This window comes from Tupaia chinensis, unplaced genomic scaffold (genome assembly GCF_000334495.1).
Source record: "Tupaia chinensis unplaced genomic scaffold, TupChi_1.0 Scaffold000353_2, whole genome shotgun sequence".
Classification (NCBI taxonomy): Eukaryota; Metazoa; Chordata; class Mammalia; order Scandentia; family Tupaiidae; genus Tupaia; species Tupaia belangeri.
Window position 1 is genome coordinate 152,835 of NW_006159848.1, and position 26,337 is coordinate 179,171.

A 26,337-nucleotide genomic window follows, 5' to 3' on the forward strand; every position below is an offset into this window, starting at 1 on the left:
TCCGCTCTTTCACAGTGACCAGGTAATCTCATTTGCACTACAATGACGTTTTTTGTTTATTTCCCTTTATTTTCTATGAGCAAGAGAGAAAGAGAGGTGCACACAGAGACAGACGATCCCAAGAGTGTTCATGTTTAGACCTACCCTAACTTCCTCTAGATGTAATCATGGGCTTGAGTGCTCCCAGCATGTTCAGGGAGGTCTCTGGACATGAACTCCCAATCTTCCCATGTGAGTCAGCCTTGCAGAGTATTGCTTTACCACTGTCCTGCTGTCCAGCTCACACACCACACGTATTTTTTCATATGTCTGTTCACCTACATTGTAAAGTCTCTGGAGACAAGAATCCACTTTTACCTCTTCAAAAAATATATATATCCTTAAGAGTGAACAAAACATCAATCCTTATAATCCATGGAATTGACAAAGAGTGTCTAGATACATTGTTAAATTGACTATAGGAAAGAAAAACTTTCAGTGTTACTTGAGAGAATGGAAAACACAAAACCCATTCTTATTGTTTTCATGAAATAAAGAGAGAAGACAGAAAGGAGGCAAAAGACAAGTACTTTGACAGAATCTTGGCCATGGTACACCTCTTCCCCCAGCCTCTCAAACAGCCAGGGTCATCGGTGTGGCTGGGCATATATGTCCACCACATTCTGGTTGGTTTGGGATCAGAATCCACATCTCTCATGATGCCCCAGTACTGTGCCGGGTGCCCGATTGCCTGCACCCCTGCAGCTGAGCCCATGGTCTGATTTCTTAATTTTCATAAGTTGTTACAAAGATAAGACTGTTCACTTAATTTTCCAGTAGTTTTATCTATAAAAGTAATTCTATTCTATAAGAATGTATGGTAATTAGAGCCAGCAGATGGCATGGTGGTTAAGGATGACTGACTGTGGTTCAAGTCCTGGGCCTGGCAGCTTGCTTTCTCATTTTCCTTTTCTCTCTCTCTCTCTCTAACACTCTCTCTTCTCACTGACCCTCTCTGGTCAAATTAAAACAAACAAATAAATAAATAAAGTTAAAATAATTCTTAAACAATAGACGTTATGGTAATTAAGTGATTAATTATGACAAGATACATTGTACTTCAAAGAATAGAAGTTTCTTGAATGGCCAGCATGTTCTATGTGTTTTTATAAATAATATGTCAGTTCACTACTTTTAAGAATGCCTTAAAAAAAAAAAGAATGCCTTGATGTGTTATTACTTTATTAGAAAATGTCGTTCCATAGTTAAACAAAAAAAAGAGTTTTCTGAAAAAGTGTGCATCATATGATAAAGAAAAGGCATACGATAAAATGATACTAAATAGAAAAAGAAAAAACAAAAAACAAAAAACAGTGTGCTTTCTAGGGCCATCCAGTGGTGTGGTGGTTAAGGCTGCTGGATCCCACATGGCTAATTGCATGGTTTGGGGCCCAGACCTGGGGACTTGAAAAACACATTGACCATGTGTGCCTAAAATCCCAAAAGGAGGGAGAAAGAGAAATGGAGGAGAAGGGATTGAGCCATGGTCATCCCTCATAGCAGGGTGCTTTCTGTCTAACTCTCTCTTTCTCTTTCTCTGTCTCGGGCAAATGAATGTGCCTTCTGTCAAAATTTTAAGAAGTATATATCTAAACACTTGTTCTCAAATATTTGTGGAAAACTGATCCCAATCTCTGCAATTTACCTTCTTAATACAGTTCTGTTTTCTGATGTGCATCTCCCATATAATTATTTTCTCTTCAGTTTCTGAAAGTAGAAAGCAAGTCCACTAAACATAGGTTCTATTTCAGAAGCACAGTGTATTTGCTCAGCTTTGAATCTAGATGGTCACCTGACCAGATGAATACATCCAACCTAAAGAAACTTCTGTCTTATGTTAAAGAAGAAAACATGAGATCACAGGGATGCCTGCGTGCATGAGCCATGCACTGCTGAGTGTCTTTTAGAAGACTTGCCTCATGGCTTCTATGACACACGTGTTCGCTCAACCAGAGGCCACATCTTATGTGCTCATCTTAGAATTATTTATGTTTTGAGGAGAAAATGCAAAATTGGGTCATAGTTTTCTATACCAACTATGGAATCTATGACTTAGTTTTGTGTATGTGTGTGTGTGTTGTTTTTGGCTCAGAGTCTCTCTGTTTTAATCTTCTGACTACAGGTATATGCCACAGCATAGGCTTTTTCATGTAAACTTGGAATCAAACCTATGTGACCTCAGTCTGCCCAGAATTTAGTGCATTCTACTGGGGCTGGGTTTTATCACTTCATTTTTAAAGTAAAAAGTAGTAGTCTATTTTACTAGGAAATAAAGGCAGTTAAGCTCTTACTTATTTTTTCTGTCAAATTCAAATCTATCTTTCAAAATTAAATAACCTTCACTCAGAATCAATAAGAACAAGTAAAATGTTAAGAATCAGTGATTTATAGTCATTCTTTTTTCTTTTTTTTAATATTACATCACTGTACATCTTTAGAGCATACAAAATGGATTTTCCAGCTTGAATACATTGTATATTAGTCCAGTCAAAGATATTACCATATATAGTCTTACTATGAAATTTCTATATCCGAAATTTCTATAAGCATCCCTCTTTAAGGTTTCCAAAGTCGTTGATCAAAGCCTGTACGAATTCTGGGACACCTTAGAGTGTGTCTAAGTTTGGAAGATTGTCACTCAGAGTGTACTAATTCTCCCCATTTCCTAAGTGCAGCAAATTGAAGAAAAAGATGTTACACGGACTTATGACAAGTTCAAAGAAAAGTGTACTGAAAGGAATTTGAAAGCGTGGGATTAGTGATTTTAAAAAAGACACAGTGGAAAGAACTTGCCTTTCGAAACACATGTGAATTATTGAGATAATTTGGAATGGCAGAAGTGGGACTAGTATAGCATATAAAATACAAGAACTGAACAGAAGGCCCTTCGTAGAGGCACCTCTACCCTCACCAAGTGAAACCTCCTGAATAAAACTTTTCTGGTCCTCTGGCCAGTCTGCTAAATGAGGCATGCAAGGTAATTACTAAACTCACCTTTTCTACAGGAAGAAAGAACTACCAGCTCTCCCCTTTTGTTATTTCCTAATCACTTCCATTAGCATTACTTGCTGCACTAATAGGGCGAGGAATGGGTATTGCTTCCATGAGGGGCTAACTACCATTTAACATGCTTTTCTAAAGTTGAAGAAATCAAGAGAATGCAGAATGGTGTTTGACATGTGTTTGTTTATAGCACAAGGCTATAACAAGGGAAGAATTCATTTAGAAGATATAAAATTTTTTATGATAATAGTTTGAAGAATATTTCCCTGTGTTGGCAGCAGAGTATAGAATACCAACTTTACATTTCTGTTTTTTAAGAATTATTTATTTCATTTTTAATTTACTCATTCATTTATTTTAATTTGACTATAGAGAGACACAGAGAAAGAGAGGGAGAAAGTGAGAAAGTAAGCCACCAGGTCCAGGACTTGAACTGTGGTCGGCCATGTGGGACTATCCATTGTCTTAACCACCATGCAACTTTTCCTTTCAGAGAGAGAAGCATTGTTTTTACTAAGAGACTTCTGAAGCAGGCAGATGCCTGTTTATTAGCCAATTAGGAAGTTTTATAACTAAATAAATCCATTTATTAGTAGTTAGTGAAAAAGATTTCTGATTTTAGAAACCAAATCCTACCATCAAATCCTAGCTCTTTGCGTGACTGTGGAGAAGTTGGTGAATTTTTCTGAACTTTCAAATCGTGTCTTCAAACTACATCTTGCATGTGTAATGTAATCTTAGACTTAATCTGCAAAATGGACAGGGTGGTGAGGATTCAATGACTTCAACCATTTAGAAATACAGCCTAGAACAGAGAAGAGTGTCTAGGAAAAAAGTCAGAAACAACACAGACTCCAGACCTGCCTCTCTCAGACCAAAATATACTCCCTCTGCTACATTCAACGTGAACTTCAGATCATTGTTTTACCCATTCATGTCCCCAGTTACATGTTTTAAAAACTAGGATAATGATGATAATACAGGCATAAAATAGTACATATCTTACTGGAAAATTAAAATCCTGCCTAAGAGATATCACTATAGAGCTTGCCGTTCTTAAGAGAATAAAAAAGTACTACAAAGAACTTTACATTGATAAATTCAGCAACTTATTTGAAATGAAGTAATTCCTTTAAAACCACAAGTTACTGAAACTGAACAAAGATGAAATGGCTAATCTGAGTGGTTTTATAATGATTAAAGAAATTGAATTTCTCTTTTAAAAGCTTCTGGGGAAGAAATCTCCAAGCCCAGATCATTTCTCTGCAAAATTCTACCAAATATTTAAGAAGAATTAACAAAATTCCACACAATATTTTTGGAGAATATTAGAAGAGAGAATTTGTTACAATTAATTTCAAGAAACTAATACTACCCTGATACCCAAATCAGAAAAAGACAGTACAAAAAATAGAAAACTACAGCTTAATATGTCTCATGAATTTAGAGACAAAATTCTCAAAAAGTTATCATAAATTGAATCCAGCAGTATAAAAAAGAATTATATACCTTGACCAAATGAGATTTTTCTAGCTAAGTATATCTGGTTCACCATTCAAAATCACTCGATAAATTCACCATATCAGTAGTCTAAAGAAGAAAAATTACATTATGGCAGGAGTGCAGAAAAAGCATTTGACAAAATCCAAACCTTGTTCAGAAAAATGCTCTTCTGCAAGTTATGGATAAGGGGAAAGTATCTTGACTTGATATTTAAAAAAAAAATCTATAAAAACCTACCACTAACATCATAGTAGTGAAAATCATTTTTCTTCAAGGTAGGGAGCAAATACACATATGCTAAGAATTATAAAAATAAATGATTAAATCAAAAAAAGACCTAAAGTAATAGAAAGATATCTGCTGGGACCAGCTTGGCATGAACACATTTTCTGAGTGGGGAAGGCCGTGGATTAGAAATAGACTCAATAACAAACATACAAAGACACACAAGTATAGAAAAGCGAGGATTGGTGGGCACAGTTTTTCTGATGGAGAAATTGTGACCAGAACTGGCCTCAGGTTTATTCTTTTAGAGGGCAGAAAAAGGGGAAGGGGAAAATGGGATGCAAAGGGAATGGGGAAGAAAAAAAGTGGAATGTAAAGAGAATAAGGGAGGAGAAATTGGAATGTAAAGCCAGTTGGTTTAGGATGTAAATCATCTGAAGATGTGAAAATGACTGGTGTCAAATAATTTCTCTGATCTTTTCATGGGGACAATTTGATAAACGTATGTGAGTTTCCTTAGCCCTGGGCAGTATCAGGATATTGGGTATCAACAACAACAGGAAGATAACCATTGACAGCAGGTAGATACTGTTTTTGTATATAGATGCTTTTTAATAGCCCTGCTAGAGTAGCTTACAGAAGCGCCTTTCTGCATGTGTCTACAGGCCACATGTTTTCATTACATGTTCTGAGACTGGCTGCTCTCCACAGATATCCTGGGTTTAGGTTAGATGGTGGCCTGATTGTTGAGGTGACTGGACCGTAGCTGGTTGCATGATTAGAGTTTCAGACCTGGAAGCTTGGGAAGGGCTCTGGGGGTGTACATGATGAGGCTCCTAGGGGGAGTATGGAACAGAGAGGCCGTCTCCTGGCGGTGCTTTCTCACTTTCCCTCTTTTTGTCTCTTCAACAGGCACATACACCCTTATGCATGAGAACATTCTTTATAACAAAAGTATTAATTCTTCCCAAATCGGTCTGCAGTTTAAAACAAATCTTATCAATATTCCAGCAACGTTTATGTAAATATAAACTTTTTCTAAAATACATGTAATCACAGATCTTAGAAGAGGTACAACAATTATGGCAAAGAACCATAAAGAGCAATCACTCTACCTAGAATTAAGTTTGACTATAGCTATAGTGGTTAAGGCACTGTGACTTAGAGGAGTAATAATCAGGTTAGTGGAATAAAACAGAGAACCTAGAACTTAAACTAATGAATATTCTCAACTGATTTTTTACTATGGTGCAAAAAGCTATTCCATGGAACAATTTGATTTGATTAAAATCAACATTATTTCAACACATTTGCATTGGAGCAATTGGTAATCTATGGATAGGGGAAGAAAAAAAGAAAAACAAAACACTATCCTAAATATTGCATCTGAATGCAATAATCAATCCAAAATGGACTAAAGTGTAAAATGTAAGACATTAAAAACTAATAGATATTAACATGGGAGAAAATATTGGCACCTAGAGCTAGGCAAAGTACTCTTGATCTGAAGGCATGATTGCCAGAAGGAAAAATAGATAAATTTGGACTTCATCCAAATTAAAAACTTTTCAATGTAACAGACCCTGTTAAGCGAACAAAATGACAGACTGCAGTCTTGGAGACTCTATTTTCAAACCACATCTCTAACTAAGAATAAGTTTTTAGAATATATAAAGAACTCTCAGAATTCAAAAGAAAAAATATATGTACCCAAAACAATCCAACTAGAAAATAGGCTAAAGACATAAATAGACATCTTACTGAAGATCATATAGAAATGGTAAATAAACAGATGGACATTTGTTGCACATCATTAGTCACTAGAGAAATGCAAATTAAAGCACAATTAGATATTACTACATACCTACCAGAATGGCAAAATAAATAAATAAATAAATAAAACAATAAAAAAGTGCTGGTGAAGATGCAGAGAAACTGGACCATTCATACATTAATAGTGGTAAGTAAATGTTACAAGCAATTCAGAAAACAATTCTGCAGTTTTTAATATAACTAAAATGCAAATATACTATGGTCCAGTCATTGTCTTAATCATCTATCCTAGAGAAATTAAAATTTATGTGGACACAAAAATTGTACATGACTATTAATGTTAGCTTTATTTGTATAAGCCCCAAACTGGAAATAGTCCAGATGTTCTTCATCGATAAGTGGATTAAACAAAGTGTGACAATACATATCAGCAATAAAAAAAAAAAAAGATTATTGATACACACAGTTTAGATAAATAGCCAGGTAATACTGAGTGAAGAAAAGCTGATTCAAAAAGATTACATACTTTATGATTCGATTTATATAATATTTGGAAGTGATGTTATTATAGAAATGGAGAACAGATTAATGGTTGCCAGAGTTTAAAAATGGAAATGGACTGGGAGGGAAGTTGATGCGGTAAGAAAGGGCAACATGAAAGCTCCTTGTGGTTATGGAACTATGCTGTATATTGACAGTAGTTGTGAATATCAAAATCTACACATGTGTTAAAATTGGGTAGAACTGGGACCAGCAGATGATATAATTGTTACATCGCTGGACTCCCACGTAGTAGACTGCTTTTCGAATCCAAACCTGGCAGCTTCAAAATCACCATGGGCAAGTGTGCGTGTGTGCCCAAGATCCCAAGAGGAGAATGGAGGAGAAGGGTCTGTGGCATGGTCATCCCCTCGCTTTCTCTCTCTCTGTCTCTGTGGTGATCACACACCCCTTATAGCAAAAATTCTTAAAAAAAAAAGAGTAGAACTTAATACAGACACATGCACATATGCGCCCACAAATGAATGTAAGTTAAACTGGTTAAATGTGAACAAAAATCCGTAGATCTTTTAAGTGTCAATATTCTGGTAGTGAAATTGTACTGGAGTTTTTCATAAAGTTGCTATTGGGTGAAACTGAGTAAAGGCTCTTTCTGTATCATTTTTTACAACTACATGCCAGTCTTCAATGATCTCTATAAAAAACAATATCAAAACTTTAAAAATGGTATGAACTGAGCTCATTCTTCATTCAACTTTATTATTTCTTGAGAATGACTCATTACTTTGAGGGAAGTGCAATTCACCAGGAAGGCAACATTTATTCTGCACACTTTCCCTGTTCTTTTCCCTACCTCGTCCTTTCTGTCGTCCTATACTAGTTGGCCTTTGTTCATCCTATACGCTCTTTTATTGTATGGTAGATGTCCCAATCACAAAGTATTGGCAGGGGCTGGGTATCATCTCAGGAAACTTTTTGAAAGAGACCCAAACATGGGGGGTGAGGGGGCTAATATTCTGACAGCTAAAACCATGGGGAATAGCTGTTGCAGGACGTTGCAAGCACAAACATTGGCACAGAACTTCTAAAGTGCACTTTAATTAACTGACAAACGTGTCTAGTGCACAGAGTGTGGGATGGTTACTTGTTCACTGTGGGGTCAAAGTAGATGTGACAAGCTGGGAAGGTAGGAGAAGACAGGAAAGAACTTTGAGAGTATTACTAAGGACATGGGCTTTATTATATAGGTCAAGGAAATTCAACATTAAATTTTCAACTGAAATGAATTTGAAAGACATTTAGGAAGTAGAACTTTCATAATATTGAAATGTTGAAATGGGAGTTGACTCAGTGAGAGAAGTGATAGGTGATTCTAAAGATTTCAGCTTGAGTACTAGATAGCTCATATTGTCATTAGCTGACATAAAAAAATAGGCAAAAATATTCTGTTTACGAGAACAGAATTGACAGAGAGATATTTAACCCCTTTAAATGAAATAATTCATATGTTTAATATCACTTCCAAATTAAAGAGCTATTATTTAATTAAATAATATCTAGAATTTAGGTACTGAAATGTTGAGGAAATTATGAACAGAGAATTCATATTCAATTTAACGCCTTCAAATGTGAAGGTACTTTGATGAGATGATTATAATGAAAATAATGTCATATATTAAGTAATCACAATGGTGTACAAAAATATATTTGAAACTAAAATCTACTCTTGAGTGTGTAAATAAGCTTATGTAAAATTTAATAAACAGAAAGCAGTTTACAGAAAAATTATCAAAATCATAAGAGCCAAGTAGTTGTTCATCTCATCTGATATCTCTACTAATCTATTCATAGTTCTGCCTTCCACATAGTAGCACCAATAATTTCCACTGCTATCAGTTTCAGAATAGCTGTTCCTCTGGGTATCTTGTGTATAGTAAGCTCATTTCCCACTGGCCGTTACTTCCTTTGTCCTTGGGGTAATGTTTCTGCTATTTCAGCTGAAAGAATCATTTTTCCTTGATAGGCTTATTGTAGCTCTGCCAGGGTAAACTTTGAAGAGATTTGAGTATAAAAACTAGATCAAGATATAAATTGTGACTAATCAGGTAATTATGATAGATAAGAAAAAAACCGTAAAACCATATGTTGAAGAGACAATGGGTTATGCCTAAAATAATATGCCTAAGGTCTTGGATTTTATACTGTGAGCTATTCTTTGGCAATGTCTAATTATATTCTCAATCGATAGTATTTTCTGTTTCTTAGGAGACAGTTAATATATTTATTAAGAGAAATTAAATGAGAGCTTTTTATCCTTAATAATTTTATTCACTATTTCCCTTTTTTTCACTATTATGTTATTATTTCTCTCTGATTTTATTCTTTTGTTTTATTGTAATCACTAGCTTAGGAGATCACTTCTTCTCCACCTTACTTACAAGTTTCTGATTGACTGTACCAGGTACCTACAAACCCACAGGCTACTTAATGAACCCTTCAGCCAAAATATAGGCATTAGACACAAACTAAAAAAGAATCAAAGAGATAGGTGATGGCAAAAAGCAGGAGAAAAGAAAAAAAGAAAATTTTAAAAGAAGAGTGAAATAAGTAAACAAAGAGCAGGGGTTAGAATTAAGAATGGAAGAGTTTACAAGAAGTCACGAATGAATGGAGGAGCACAAACACACTGAGTGGAAACTGAGTCAATAAAAATAACACCAACAGTTGCCCCAAAGGTCAATTTCATAATGTACATACAGTAAGTCACCTACTCCTAAAAGAAGTAAATGCTAAGGAATCCCACCTATTTTTAAAATTTTTAAAATTCTTGGTATCATAGAAAAAAGGCCCTAAATTTTGAATCATTAGCTTACCATAAATGCCAGATAATTTTTAGCTAGAGACATAAAATATAAATCAGGAGTGTTAGATAAAATTATTTGTCTTTAGATATAAAGTAAATGGCACATTATCACAACCAGAATAGCATTGTTTCCACATGTTTGAGAGCTGCTTTGAGTAGCTTTGAGCTTGCTATGCCTAATGTCGAAGTCCACATAGTAGTCTTCCAAAATTCTTGGGCCATCATCACTGGTTTATTGGATCATGCCCACATTGAGAATGATCTTCTGCATCTAGCCTACTCAGACTCGCATCTTAATCCTTTATGCAAACACTACCATGAATACAACCAAGAACACCAACACTAGGTGTTCTTTTGGTCTTGTCAAGTTGACACCAAAGCTAATCATTACAGGTAAAAATCTTCATTTTATAGATCTCACTTAAACTCAAGTACACTTTCCACATTGCTGTATGAATACTCTCACATATATAAATCAACTGCCTTACAATGTAAGCCATGTCTTATGTAAAGGAAATAAAAAAGACTTCTCAAATTTTAGTTACCTTTGAAAAATGTTACCATCATATATCTGTACTTCTGTAAGGTTAGGTTTTATTCCTTTGATTGATTTAATTGTTGTGCATAACATTTCATGATAGTAACTCCTTTATTTTAAAGTTTCTTTTTTTTCCCTTACAGTGGATTACTTCTTATGTTAATAACCTTTATTGTAGGCTAGCATCATGGCTGAAAACTGTGGACATTTAACTTATAAAAAGTATTTCTTCTGTAGAATATACATTACCTATTATTGTATTGAGATTATAACTGACTAACACTTTGAACAGATGGGGGGAAATAATCCATTTTTAGAGATAAAATTCTGTAAGTTTCCTGACGCTGGACATGTATGCTCTGATAGTTTACAAGCAGAGAGACTAAGTCACTTAACTGACTTCAATGACATGACAGTGCACTTTACATAGAAGCTGAATGTGACTCTTCAGTATTTCGCAAGATAAAAGAAACTGCACATTACATATTAAAGGGCTATGGGCATGATGCTGAGTGAACCTTGGGAGATCTGAGTATCTCAAAAGATAAAATGCTTATAAATACAAATTGTGAGCTGAATTAACCAAAGCAGAAAGTTTTGCTTGGTAGTTCAGTGGGAAAAAAAGAAATCTTTTGAAAGCAAGTAAGTGAAAGAAAAGAACTGGAATTACTAATAACAACCCAAACAAACAAACAAAAAGTCCTCAGTGAAACATAGTCATTTTCACCACAGGTTTTAGCAAACACCATCATTTCAAATTCCCCAATTATGCCTGGAAGCTGTTCTTTGGTGAAGAAAAGTACAAAAGCAGTATCCTAGGTTTATTCCTTCAAGTGACCCAGACTCGTCATGAGGTGATCCACCACTGTGCTAAAGATGTGTGGTATCTTCTCCAACACTGTCCCTTCAGAACACATTTAAAATATTTTCTAACCCTGAACTTTAAGTTTACTTGTCTAAATTTATTTGTTCATTTTAAATAAAACATGTCACGAGTAATGGTTTTAAACATGTTGTGCTAAATTAACATTGATATACATAAATCATCATTTAAAAGTTTTCCTATTTGGCAAAACAAATAGTTACCTGAAAATATTTAAGTAGGATTATACAATGTATATTTCATTTTCCTGTTTTTTTTTTATTTTAATTTGTGACGTTGCCTTCTAGAAATAAGAATTGAATAAATGCTTGTTAACACAAGAAAAATATCATGATGCATTTTTACATAGAAAAATATGCATGACTTTTCCAATAGTCCAATAAATCTCTAAAATGTGTAGATAGTGACACATTGTCACAATCATAATAACATTGTCCCCACGTGTTTAGGAGTTGCTTTGAGTAGCTTTGAGCCTGCTATGCCTAACGTTGTAGTCCACACAGCAGTATTCTAAAATCCTCTGGCCATCATCACCAGTTTATTGGGTTATGCCTGTCCACATTGAGAATGATCATCTACATTTTGACTACTCAGACTTGCATATCAATCCTTTCTGGAAACACTACTAAGGACACAAACAGAGGAATACCTTTTCCTCTTTAAACCACATTACAACTGCAACATAGTTAAATGTTGCAAACTTGTAGCTAAAACAGCTGGTAATAAAATCATGAGATTTCTACATTCAAGGAATCCCTGAACTTTGTTATAACTTCTTAGTGCAGATAATGTCAATAAAAATAAAGTGATCATATGACAATATGAAAACATTAGGACAACTAGGGCTTTTAAAAGACAAAGATTCTCTATTATACATATTTACATTCTGTGATAAGTGATATCTGAAGCATTCCCTCATTTCATTATCTCATGGTGGCATGTCAGGGTTTATAAGACACTATACTAGATAGGGATCAGCAGGTGGCATGGGGCATGGTGGTTAAGGTGCTGGACACTCTCATATGGCTGACCATACATAGTTTCTCTCTCTCTCTCTCTCTTCCTCTGTGTGTGTGTGTTCAAATTAAAGTAAATGAATGAATAAATAAAATTAAATAAAGTAATAAAAAGGACACTATACTAGAGAAATTTGATAACATGCAAAGGGCTCCTGATTTGATGAGACCACTGATTTAAACAGAAGTGAAGTCAATGTATTACAGAAAGCAGAACATTTTAGTAATGTGAGAAAAAGCTCCAGAAATGGTTAGTGTTTATTAATTTAATTATATAATTGATACTTTTATAAATTGTTTAATCAATAAATATTGATCCAATAGCAAGGCCTCTGATTCATCAGTAAAACTATGTTCTTTCCACTTAGCAAGTTCTAATCTTACAGAAATCATCCTCATTAATAAGTAATTTGTTAAATTACACAGGTAGATATAAAATTATTCATATTATACCTTTCCAGCTCCCAAGTTATTTGCCGTATATATACATACACACATTTGCATATACATATATATACACACATACCTGTATTTCACCAAATCATAATTTTTTAAAGAAGATGTGGATTTTCAAATTAATAAATAATTATATTTTAACATAGACTAGTGATAAAATTCTAATTATTTGTCCGTATCTATTGTGTGCTTAAGTTATTTCTGTGTTACCAATTTTCAATGTATTGCTAAAGATGGAATCTTTTACTGTTCAACATCATGGGGCCAACTTACAAAACTAAAACTCCGTGTCAGTGGCACAAGATTTATTTAATGGTCAAGAAATGGAGAAGCAGGAGACACAATGGCAAATCAATTTCTTATGCTTCTTGAGCTGGGAAGCTGAAAATACAGTTGTAATGAGGAAAAGGGATAGGATAACAGAGGGGACATATATTCAGTTTTTCCTAGAAAAAGGTGAGAACTTCATGGAATTCCAAAATCCTCCTTTTTCTCCTGTTAAGGGTTCTTCCAGTGGTAGTCCTGGCTATTGAAAACTCTCCTGGTAGGTACATCATTTAGTGTGCTAATAACATCACAGGGAGGTTTGAGGTTTTCCAGAGGTCATTATTATGGCCATCTTGATTCCCACTAGTTTAGGCTCATATTAGGGGGAGAGCATTATTTTATCCACAGACATGTTATCCTGTCACTTAAAGAAAAACGCCATTTAGGAAGGGGGTGGGATATGGTAAGGACAGGGCAGCATAGGTGATGTATGTAAAATGTAAATGTAAACATGCCTTTTAGTTCACTCAACAGCATCATATTTGTGATCGTCATTAACAGTTTATTGTGTGCATCAAGATTGTAAAGTAGACAGAAATGCTATAGTTTTCTCATTATATAGGGAGAAATGGGTAAAGGCACTTGTTTAAAATTTTCAAATATATTTCTAAGTTCTGTAATTTCCATTGATTATTTTTTCTGTATTTTTCTATTGATACTTTATATCTTTTCATTCATTCTTTTAAATTCTATTTTAAATTTATTTGTTTAAATTCATTCACTGTACATCATTACAGTATACAAAATGAGATTTTCCATCCAGAATACACCGTATATTGGCACAATCAAGGATCTTATCATATGTGTTATTATCGACAATTTTCCACTTCTTGTTTCTTCCTTCCCTCTTGATTCCCTACCTCTCACCCTCTGCCATTTCCCATCCTCCTTCCACACTGTCACTGGTATCTACACTTGCTTTCCATGCCTTTTCTTTTTTCACATTTTATTGATTCCAAAAAAATCTTAATTAATCTAAATACTTTCAATAGCAAGTGCAGCTGATAGATACCTATCTATGAACATATCTGACTTTAGGCATAAACCTCTGTGAGTAGAACAAACATACTATAAAGTAGCACCTAGCTGGGGCTATATAGCTTACTGCAGTCATTAAATAGTTATTTCTTTAATGCATTTTTTAATTTTAAGAAACAAAGTTTTCATTTTAGTGGTTTTTTTAAGAGGTTTTTGCTGCATGGCACATGTACTTGCCAGAAGACGAGAGACAGAGAAAATGATCAAGACAGAGATCATTTTTACTATAGCTTAACAGTAAAAAACAATTAATGTAATTAGCCTATTTACATTTGAATTCACATGGAATTTTTTTTCTGTAAAATGATCGACATTTTTCATAAAGTGGGCTTAAGCCTGTGATAAACTAATTGCCATCAGAATTATCTTTTTTAGATTAGATGTTTAGATGTTGTACCTTAATGCTAACATAGTGTATGCACTATTGCAGAAGAAAGAGTTCAGGTGCTTCAAAATTCTCATAGGACCCAAAATAATGGTGCTTTCAAAGCTATGTTTGAGTGAAATAACAGAACACAGTATAGCGATGGAATTACATGAAGAATGTGAGTGACAGTCAAAGATAGCTAAATAATAGTCAAAGCCTTACATCTAGGAACAGAGAGGCCAGGGGCAGCTTTCTATTCTCTTTCCAGGAGGCTGTGACAATCTTTTCTCATATAAAGAACCTTCGAAGTGTACACAGTGCTTCAGAACCATAAGGTCAACATCCAGGCTCAGCAGGCGTCTCTTGTGTGTTGAAGTCATGTATCTAATCCTGCCACAAACCAGTATAAATGCCAGTCTCTGAGAGGATCTCATGAAAATCCTATGCAAATTTTCAATATGACTGTTATCAATAAATAATGCTAAAAAGCTGTTCCAAACTCTCAGAGATATATTGTCTTTCTGGGGAAGGCATATGAGATAAACAAATGCTATGTATGATGCCATTGTTTAGAAAACAAGGTATCCTTATAAAGATTGAGAACTGGCTACTGGGAAGGATTGAGGGATATGAGATATTGATTAAGGAAATAAAGTTGCAGAGAACAATGTCTAGTGTTATAAAATAGGATGGGGAGAAAGTGGTTAACTTATTGCATATAATGTTACAAATGGCTTAGATGATGCCTATACTAATTACCCTAATTTAGTCATTGCAAATTGTACTACAGGTTGTATTCATGTACTGGAAAATTACATGAATTACATTGTAACAATTATTAGAATAAGTAAATAAGAAAACAATGTATTCACATGCTTTACTTTCTTGAGACCAGATAACATATTGTTAAAAATATACCTGGGGACCAGCAGTTAGCGTAATGGCTATGTCGCTGGACTTCCATGTAGTCAACCGCAGTTTGAGTCCTGGACCCGGTGGCTTAAACTCACGCCAGGCACATGTGCGTGTGTGCCCAAGATCCCGAGAGGAGAGAAGAGATTGCGGTGTGGCCATCCCCCCTGGGTGGTGATTTCTCGCTTTCTATCTCTCTGTCTCTCTCTGTCTTTCTGGTGAGCGCACGCACCCTACAAAACCTCTCCAAAAGAAGAAAAAAATTATATACCTCCAGGCCTACGGGTAGTGCACATGCTGGACACGTGCTTGGGTGCCTAACAACCCTAGAAGAGAATGGAGAAGAATGGAGGAGAAGGCATTGAAGCATGACCATCCTTCCTGAGGGATGATTTTTCATTTTCTCTCTCTCTCTTTAGTTTTTTGTTTGTTTATTTGTTTTTTTCCATAGGGCACACGCACTTGCCAAAGAGAGAGAGAGAGAAAAGTAAGAAATCACCCTCCACTACCACCACCCCAGGAGGGATGGCCATGCCACAATCCCTTCTGTTCCATTCTCTTAGGATTTTGAGCACACAGGCTCACATGCCCAGTGTGATTTTCGAGCTGTCAGGTCAGAACTTGAACCACAGTCTGCCGTGTAGAAATCCAGTACCTTAACCACAACACCACCTGCTAGCCCCTGCTTATCATTTTTACCCAAGAAACTACAATTTCTAATCTTGAGGATTAGAAAATGAAGAAGATGCACTTAACCTTAATAAACATATGCATTGTTTTAAAGGATATATGATTTCAATACAAGTGGGAAACAATACACAAAAAATTTTCATAAAACCGTAAATAAATATTAACTACAGTGGATAAAGTGAGGAGAATTGAGAAGTATAGAAAAGGGAAAAACAAAAACATAGTTCAGGGTTTCAGAGTCAAGCACAAGTATGGATTGCTGTGGTAAAGAATGTAGGGTAGGTAAATCAGAAGAAAAATAAAAACCAACAGTATCTGCGTGGGTTAAAGCATCAGGATATGAGCTGTACATAAAAGAACCTAAAGAATTGGTAACAAAAGACGGGCAATGGGCAATGTCAGGTTATAGAAACCAAGGAAAACTAGTTGAAAGAGGAAATAAAGCCAATCATTCTAAATGCTATTGAGATTTTAAGGTAGATAGAATCTGGAAAGGAACACTTTGGTGATCAGAAAGGATTGGGGAATGTCCAACTTTATTAGAATAATTGGAGTGACATGAAAAACACCAAGTAGTACTCAAGAATGAACTAGAAATTCAAGAGACATTGACAAATTTTACTTCTGAATTTTACTCTGTCAGTCGTCTTGGCAGGTTGTAATTTAAGATGAGAGCAGTAATATTAGTGTACTAGTCTATTTATTGTGAGAACTAGGTGGAAAATTAAGAAAAATAAAGGAAAAAAATAAAGATCTACAGTTTATACATTTAAAAAAGCATGAAGTTGTTGGTTAACACTAATGAATCTCTTTACTGGAGAGTAACACACCTTCTATCATGATAATGGTATTTAAAAGTTGGCCCTTTTACAAAAACCTTAGGTCTCTTCAAAATTTCAAGCATCTAAGCTGCTCTTCTGAAAATATTTTAAAGTTAGGGGACCAGCAGTTAGCATAATGGCTATGTCGCTGGATTCCCACGTAGTCAACCGCGTTTTGCGTCCCGGCCCGGTGGCTTAAAACCCACGCCAGGCGCGTGTGCCTGCGTGCTCAAGATCCCGAGAGGAGAATAGAGGAGAAGGGATTGTGGTGTGGCCATCCCCCCTGGGGGGTGATTTCTTGCTTTCTGTCTCTCTGTCTGGCGTGTTAAAAATCCTCTCTAATATATATATATATGTGTATATATATATATATATACACATATATATATATGTTATAAATTCCAAATCTGTGATTGCTTTAAAAGTGTAATTCTTTTTTTTTTTGGAGAGATTTTCACTGTAGGGCGCGTGCGCTCGCCAGACAGACAGCGTGAGTTTTAAGCCACCGGGTCCGGGACACGAACTGCGGTCGACTACATGGGAGTCCAGCGACATAGCCATTACGCTAACTGCTGGTTCCCAAAAGTGTAATTCTTTCTTTTTCATTGATGCTCTTGTTTTCTACCCAGCATTTCAGTCTGTAACATTTTTTTAAAAGTGGAAATTTAAATAGGCTTGTAATTAGGAAAGGGAGAATTTGAAGATCTATGAGAGTGAAGAAATAAATATAATAAGATTTCTAAAAGGGCAAGAAAGCATAGGATAAAGGAAGGATTTATTTTGGGGAACTACTTGGTAAGCAAGGAACAGATTTCTCCCACTGTGAGAAAGAGAAAGAAGAAAACGTGTTTCCTATACCCCCCTAGAGTCCTTTTTCTATGTGCCTTCTTACCTCTCTGCGATTTCTCATAACTACTTTAAAAATAATTCAGTCGTCCAGTCATATTACTCCTCACATCACTTTTCTTACTACTCTCAGCAGGTGTTGTCCATTGTTTCTCATAGGGTTATATTTTCTGTCGATAACAGTCAGCTATTGCTACATAACAAAACACTCCACAAAACACAGTAGTAGGTACCAATATGCACTTATCCTCATGCTTGTAGGTCTATAGGTCTCATCTCGAGTAGCTCTAAGGATTAATTGGAAAGGCTGATTATGTATGGGATACCAGGGGCTGTTCTGTTCCACATGCCTCAGAGTCTAAACTAGAAGTACAGAGCTATCTGTGCTATGTTTTTCTCTTCACAAAGGTCAGAATTTACAAGAGGAGTCCACAAAAATATTAAAAGGCTCTTATGGTCTATGACTAGATCTTGCATTTTATGATTCCCATTACCATGTCAACTGACCAAAACAGGCCTCATGGCAAAATCAAGGTTAGTAAATTTGAAAGGTACATTGCTCACATGGGAGATAGAGAGGAGTGAATATTTGCTAAGCAATCGCTAACAATTAGTCTATCCTTTTCTTCACAAATACTTACATCTCCTTTGGCATGCAAAACATGCACGCATATTCCAAAATCTCTAATAGACTTATCTGTTACAGCAGCATCAGACATGACAACAATCTTATTGTCTTCAACATGTCCACGTGCAATCCTTTTGATTTGAAGACTTGTGAACTAAAAAGACAAGTAATCTACTTCCTACACAACCATTTTGCAATGGCAAAACAAGGATGGATATCTCTATAAGAGAGCTAAAGAGGCAGATGTAGTTACAGTTTCCAAGAACTCTAAATTTCTACTGAGAAGATGTTACCAGACACCCCTACCTTGAAGTAAGAAGATGTTCCTGTATTATACTGTAGATTTGCTCTCTGGAAGTGACTACTCTTCCACTGATCTCTACCCCTCTCTGTGCTACTACCCTCTGGAGTTTCTCCTTAATCCATAGTCATCCTCAACTGCTTTTAAGCAGTACTTCTTTGTGGCTAAGCAGCTTTCCCAGATTGTTTCTTGCCTGTAGAGACATTTTTACATTTAAATGTTTCGTTTATTCCAGCTGGCAGAGGCTTTGCTAGTATAGCTTTAAAATTGTAGATTTCTTGTATATTTGATTCCATTGAATTCCGAGAGCTAAGAGCCAGAACTAGAAGTTGTCCTTTTCTTTTCTCGTGTATTTTTCTTTCCTTTCTTTTTAAAAATATTTTTAGGCATGCTGTTCTTCCTCTTTAGATATAATCATGGTTCTTTTTTTTTTAACATATCAGATTTCTTTCTTTTTTCTTTTTTCTTTTTTTTTTTTTAATAATAATAAAGCAATGCTCACCAGAGAGACAAAGAAAAACAGAAAATGAGAAATCACCCCGGGGGGATGGCCATGCTGCAATACCTTCTCCTCCATTCTCCTCACAGGATCTTTGGCATGCATGCACACACACACACTTTGTGAATTTTAAGCTGCCAGGTTGGGGTTTAAATGAGGTCAACTCTGTGGGAGTCCAGCAGGGTAACCATTACAGCATGTACTGGTCCCTACATATCAAACTTCTATAGGACCACACCCCTGTGCTTACTTTCTGATGACTCTTCAGTCCATTTCAAAGAAGGTCCTAGAGACCACTTGAATTTATTTAGTGATCTTAACAGAGGGCATTCTGTCCTTTTCTACTGCTCCGGATTCTTTACTTTTTCCTGCAACTATGCTGTGATGACTATGCTTTTCTTTTCAATCCTGTAACATCTATCCCTCCATTCCTTCTGGACTCAAACTGTTCAGCTCTTTTCTGGATGCACCCACCTCCTGTATATCTCGCCAAGTGTAGCCAGTAGCATTCATCTCCTGCTTTTAAAATTCTATTCGAACTTCCTTGCCCAATTCATTATGTATTTGTTCTATCTTTCAAGTGACCACAGGTAAGTGTTTATGCACTATTTTGCTATTTGATAATAAAACTCACTTTGTACCCAGCTTTCTTTACGAGTTTCTTTGTTATCCATTAGCCTGTCTCAAAGCCAGTGTGAGGCACTGTAGGTGTCTGTGAACCCCACATCCTCTTTGTAGCTACCAGGAAATATATTATTCAGCTATTGGTACATAACAAAACATCCTTTAATTTAGTAGTATAGAGAATAACCATTCTCAAAGAGATTCTTATTTATTCTCAAACTACTTATTCCCACAGGTGTTCAGTTTGGCTGGAAAAAAAAAATAAAAAAAGGTTCTACCTATCTGAATTTGTGACCAAGGCCCAGAGTTCCTAGAAACTCCCGGAGATTCGAGGCGACTCACTTGGTACCTCTTAAGGCTTATATTTGAAATTTGCCTCTGCCTCTACTGGCCAACGCATCTCACGGAGAGGAGGCCAAAATTAATGAGGTATGGAAAATACTCTGCCTACATTGCAGCAAGAAATGTGTTGATGATTTGATACGTAATAATGCAGAGATTCACACTGTCCAGCTGACCTTCGTCTTTCCAGTTCTTCTCCATGTCCTGTTTTCAGCTATCATGGGGACATAGGTGCCTTCTCTCTTCTATCTCTGTGATTCTAAGCTAGTCCTTCCCTTTCGAGGATCCATTCTTGTCATGCCACCTTTGTTATTGTTTCAAAACTGCTACCAGCCATTTCAGGTTTAATCATTATTCTCAACGAAATTGTATTTTCACTAAATGTTCTCCCTTTATACTATATCCCCCAGATTCTTACAATTGATTCTGACTCTTGAAAATCTACCTGGCCCCTCGCTCCTACCCCCTCACCAAATACATGTACAAACACATGGGTACATGTATACATACAAGAGGTCTTCAAACATTTCATGGAAAATGCGTATTACAAAAAAAAAAATCTATTCAGTGATTTCAAGATAAGCTTATATTTTAATTCTATTTTTCTACAAAGTTTTCGAAGTTCCTAAGTATCTATAATGCTGTGAGTTTCTTTAAGTCAGGAGCTGTATTACCTTTACTGTTTATAAGTTCAAAGCTAGATATATTATATATCACATAATATGTAGTCAATAAATGCTAAACAAATGAATTTGAATTTAATTAGACAGTGAATTATTTTGAGCCAAATATGTAAAATATAAAGCGGGAAAACTTGGGAGAGTTTAGGTAAAAATGTCTCAAATTTTCTTAGTTCTTTGCATGTGTATTTCCTATCTACTCTCATAGTCAAATTCCCTTTATTTCTTTTTAGTGTCTTTGCCATTTATTAGGTTGTCAGGCAAATTATGATGTATTTTTCTTGTTTTTCTATGCAAAAATGCATCATGACTTTCCTGACAACCCAATAGTAGGCTCACACTTACTTGATTTAGTTACTTTGATCAGCTGTGGGCAAGAGTGCTTAATCCATCAAACCAACAAAGCTTACCTGAGAAATACAGCTCAGGAGCTAAGAGCGCTTAAGAGTAAAGGTTCTGGCTATGGCCTGGGAGAAATACTTGAACTCTGTGTCACCTAACTAGTTTCTGTGAACGTGGGTCAGGTCTGCTTTTCTCATCATTGTTTCCAGCACCTGTCAAGTAGTAAACCCTAAAGAGGTAAGTGAATGAGTAACTCTTCCCAGTTGACCCCTGCTTCCAGCTATGACAAAGAATCAAACAAGTGTCCTCTGCATCTATAATGCATGACGCTAGGGTGTGTACTTTTCATGAATTACCCTTCTGATGAGGAAACAGTAGGTTATCTTTCAAATTAGGTTCTATTCTTCTGAAATACATTTGTATATTTTGTAAAATTACCAAATAGGAAATAATTCATGGAGTTAAAACTTTTAAAAATGGAGAATAATTCTTTCTCTAAGGAAAGTGTTTTTGAGCAGATGTTTGTTAACCAGTTTTAACTGAACTGAAATATAATTCCCTGCAGTTTGTGTTATATTGGCAATACCAACTTGACATTAAAATAATAAGTGGGACATAAACTTTGTTTATTAGCATTTTGAAAGAAAAATGAGAAACCATTAAGGGAGAAAAAGGAAGAACTGTGATATTTCTCTTTTATCTTGTGCAGATGGAAGTTGGAAGGAGAACCTTTTGTCCACTTATCAGACAAATGAATCATAACCTCCTCTGTAGTAACTTTTTTGACCTATTATTGGTTTATAATGAAATATATAAAAAATTAATGTCAAAATACTCTCCACTGAGGCAAACAGACTTTTTCTCTATTGAAATTGCTTATATTCTTTAACAGGTATTCACTTATACCTGTTAAGATAGAACTGAAAACTAGAAGCTGGCTGAAAAATCTTAAGAAGCAGTAAGATATCTTCATAAATCACATTGCTTCATCAAAATCATTACACATAAAGTTATTAAGGAACCTCTATTGTAAGTCAAGTAACACTCCTAAAAGGTTTTCACAGAATTTCAGTCAAAGCTTTTACCTACACACACACACACACACACACACACACATATGCACATGCACACGCACGCACATGCACACATACATGTATGCACACATGCACATGCACAATTGTATACATAATGTGGGACTTTAGGACATGAATAGATAATACAGTGCAAACCACAGTTGGTAACATTTCCAACATGAAGTTCATAGATAATTAATTGGTGTCAGAGGGTGTAGTCTAGTTTTTCTTAGCAAAGAGAATATGATGAAATAATCAGTTTTACATTCCATTTTAAAAGGAGGTCAGAAGAGGCCAGCCATGGTGACACAGTGGTCACTCTGTTATCTCTAATTTACAAAAAAAGAAAAGTAAGAATTTTTAAAGAAAGCTCAGAATTTTAAAGTTTAGAGGATCCTAACTCTCACATATAAATAAGTAGCAGAGATAGACTTGGAACCCCCAAACTCATAACTCCAGAATTTTCTTTTTAGCAAGTATTATCTTCATGATAACATATGTTACCCAGGAAAAAAATCTTATATCAACAAGAAAGTTAAGAAATGTTAGCCATCTATGATTTTCATTCTCTCTGCATATTAGTTGAACAACTAATCAAAGCTATATTGTATATACTCTGTATATCAGAGTATAAAGACTTTCAGAGAGAACCAGAAATGCAAGTGAGACATAAAGACACACATAGAGATTTGGGCATATTTATATGCACATAGTAGTTGAAGTCATGAGGTTCAAATATAAGGTCTCGAGTGGTCAGATGGAGGGCTGGACCTGAGAGTGATGAATAGGGCAGGAGAAAGAATGTTTAGAATAATGGATAATATTTTAGAATAAGGGGTAATAAAAATGTTTGGCCCTTGGAAATTAGAAAAAAATAAAAAGATGGAGGAGGAAATATCACGGTTAGATAACAATAACAAATTATTTCCCAAAGAGAACCATTATTTACTGAACTACTTGATTTTTTTTTTAATTTTTTGGGTGACAGGTTACAAATTTTGCCCTGAATATCTAACAACTGTGATTTTTATAGCGAGGAAGTATGAGGGTAGTATGAGTATGTCCTCTCCATCCAGATTGAGGCCAGAGACTTGATTAAAATCATGTCTAATGTTAACAGTCAGAACACTCCCAGTTAAAGCAAAGAGATGGAAGAGTTGGTCTAATAGAACAGCTCTTGGGTGCTGGGTTTAGGGAGCCAGATCCCACATGGCTCACTGTGTTGAGAGTCCCAGCCCTGGCAGCTTGAAAAACATTCCAGGCATGTGCATATGAGTGCCTAAGGTCCTGATCAGATGGAGAGATGGAAAAAGGAGGATTTCATTTTGACCATGCTTCATTGTGGGGTACTTTATCTCTCTCTCCCACATATCTACTAGCAATTAAATAAACAAATAAATAGTTACATTTTTTAGAAAGAGGCCAGCTACATAGTAGCTTAATGGTTAAAGGGAGTCAGATCCTACATGACCGAGCATGGTTTGAATCCTGGTCCTGGTGACTTGAAAAACACTCCAGGCACAGGACCAGCAATTGGTGCAATGACTGTTTCATTGGACTCCTATGTAGTTGACCCTGGTTCGAGTCCTAGACCCAGTGGCTTCAACTCACACCAGATGCATGTGCGTGCGTGACCAAAATCCTGAGAGGAGAATGGAAGAGAAGGGATTGAAGCGTGGCCATCCCCTCTGGGGGGTGATTTCTCACTTTCTGTCTCTTTTTCTCTCTCTGTCTTTCTGGGAGTACATGCGCCCTATAGCAAAAACATCTCCAAAAAAAGGAAAAAAATTTAAAGAAAAACACTCCAGGCACATGTGAGTATGTATCCTGAATTTCAACAGGATGGAGAAATTGAGGAGGAGGGATTAGAGTATGACCATACCCACTGGGGGGTGCTTTTTCCCTCTCCCTCTCTCTTTGTCTCTCTCTGGCAAGCACACATGCCCTCTTGAAGTTAAAAATAAAGAAAGAAAAAGTAAGAAATGGATGATGATATTGGTTAAAAGCTCAATAGTCAACTTGTGAAAAAATGGAAAAATTTACCCTTCTGACACTGTAAAGAAAGCTAGAATAGCTATATATTTATAATAGGCAATGTAGAATTTAAAGCATTTAAATAAGAATTTGAAATAAAATTATTTTATAATTCTAAATGGATAAGTTATCAAAAAGACATAAAAATCCTAAATATTTTTGCATCTAATAAAAAAGTTCAAAATATATAAAGCAAAACTGATATAATTTCAAGAGAAAAGTACATAGGTTCACAATTATAATTTCAGATTTCAATATCCTACTCTAAATTATAGAACACCTAAACAGAAAATCAGTAAAGCTGTGGAAAACTTGAATAGTACTTTCATCTGACTTAATCTAATTGATGTTTAGAGTACCTTTCATCTAAAACATGTTGACTACACATGCTGTTCAACTATAGTTAGCACATTTACAAGAACAGGTAATATTTTGGGTAATAAAACTAGTCTTGAATTTAAATACGTTTAAGCCATACTAAGTATATTCTCTGATCACAATCTAATTAAGTTAGAAATCTATCAGAATGATATTTGGAATATCTCCAAATCTCTGAAAACTATTTAACAATCTCTGGAAACATATTTAAATAATTCATGATTCAAAAAAAGAAACAGAAAGGAAAACAGACATTGTTTTCAACTGAATTAAATGAAAACACAACTTCTGAAAAGAGAGAGGACAGAAACTACTTCTACCAAAAATGTGAGAAGCGACTTCTCACTGCGGATTCTACAGATTCAAGGGAGAAGAGAAAGTTAGGAACAAATTGATGCCGGTAAATGCAATGACTTAGATGAAATGGACAAATTTCTTGAAAGACACAAGAAAAGTTTATTCAAGATGAATTATATAATTAAAGTAGGCCTATATTTATTGAAGACAACTGAATTTATAGTTAAACAGAGAAACATTGCCACACACACAAATTCCAGGCCTAGACAGCTTCACTGGTTAACACTACCATACATTTAGGGGACAAAATAAATTCTACCTAATCCTTTCAGAAGAAGAAAGAATACATGATATTTCCCAACTCAGTCTATGAGGTCAGCATTACTCTTCTACAGAATCCTTACAAAGACACCACCAGGAAAGGAGACCACAGGCCAAGCTCTCTCACAAACAGATTAAAAAATTCTAAACAAAATTTTAGCGTCTCTTACATAGTCTTGTATTTGATCACATTCTAGTTGTCTGCACTATAATCTATCTTCCTCAATATTTGGAGTTAACATTATAAAGAGATGGCTATGAGATTTCTTGAAATGAAAGAGTTCTATTTTTCTGCATTTCCTATAATTGAAAAAATCACTTTCTTCACATTGATGACTAAACCAAATGGAAAAGAAAATACTGGTAATTTTGTACCAGTAATCCAGTGCTCTGGCCTGGAGTTGGTAGACCTGATTTCCACTCACAACTTCTTGGTCAAAACGGCTTAAAAGACCTTCAGCAGTCTAAAAAAACTAACTGCTCAGGCCTCATTTCTATATAGTTTTGTGATCTCTACATCCCAGGTTGTTTTGTTTGTTTGTTTGTTTGTTTTAATACATATTTATTCAATATAAATAAATAACTACTACAGTTCAAAGATATATACCTAAAGATGCTTTCTGCTTTTCTCATGTTCCTACTTCCCCAAATAATGTGTTTTCCTCTTCATCTAATTCAGAAAAAAATATATTTAAGGCATGCCTTAAATTTACCCATGTAGCTGTACTCACCGTTCTACTTTATGTCCACTAGATCCTAAATTAATCCTGTAGCATCCTGTCCACTTCTTCATACAGTGTTAATACCTGAATCATTGAGGTTATTGATTATCCTATTATAGACTGTTAGACTGTTAGCTCCTTAAGGTTGAGAAACTGGTATAATTCACCTTTGTATGTCTATAATTTGGCACAAATAATGTTCCCAAACTTGTGGGTTGAACCAGTTTGGGCAATAATTCTATAAAGTTAAAGTTTGAGGAAACAATTCAGAATCAAAGTGCTAATTCTAAAGCAT

The 26,337-nt window shown here is 35.4% G+C and overlaps 1 long non-coding RNA gene across 1 annotated transcript in view; it reads left to right on the forward strand.

Moving 5' to 3' along the window:
* Window positions 1–26,337, forward strand: part of LOC106735283 (uncharacterized) — a 157,427-nt gene that overhangs the window by 52,956 nt on the left and 78,134 nt on the right. The window contains exon 2 of the long non-coding RNA XR_001370652.2: window positions 20,089–20,282. This is a non-coding gene — a long non-coding RNA (uncharacterized LOC106735283). The remainder of the gene's footprint in view (window positions 1–20,088; window positions 20,283–26,337) is intronic.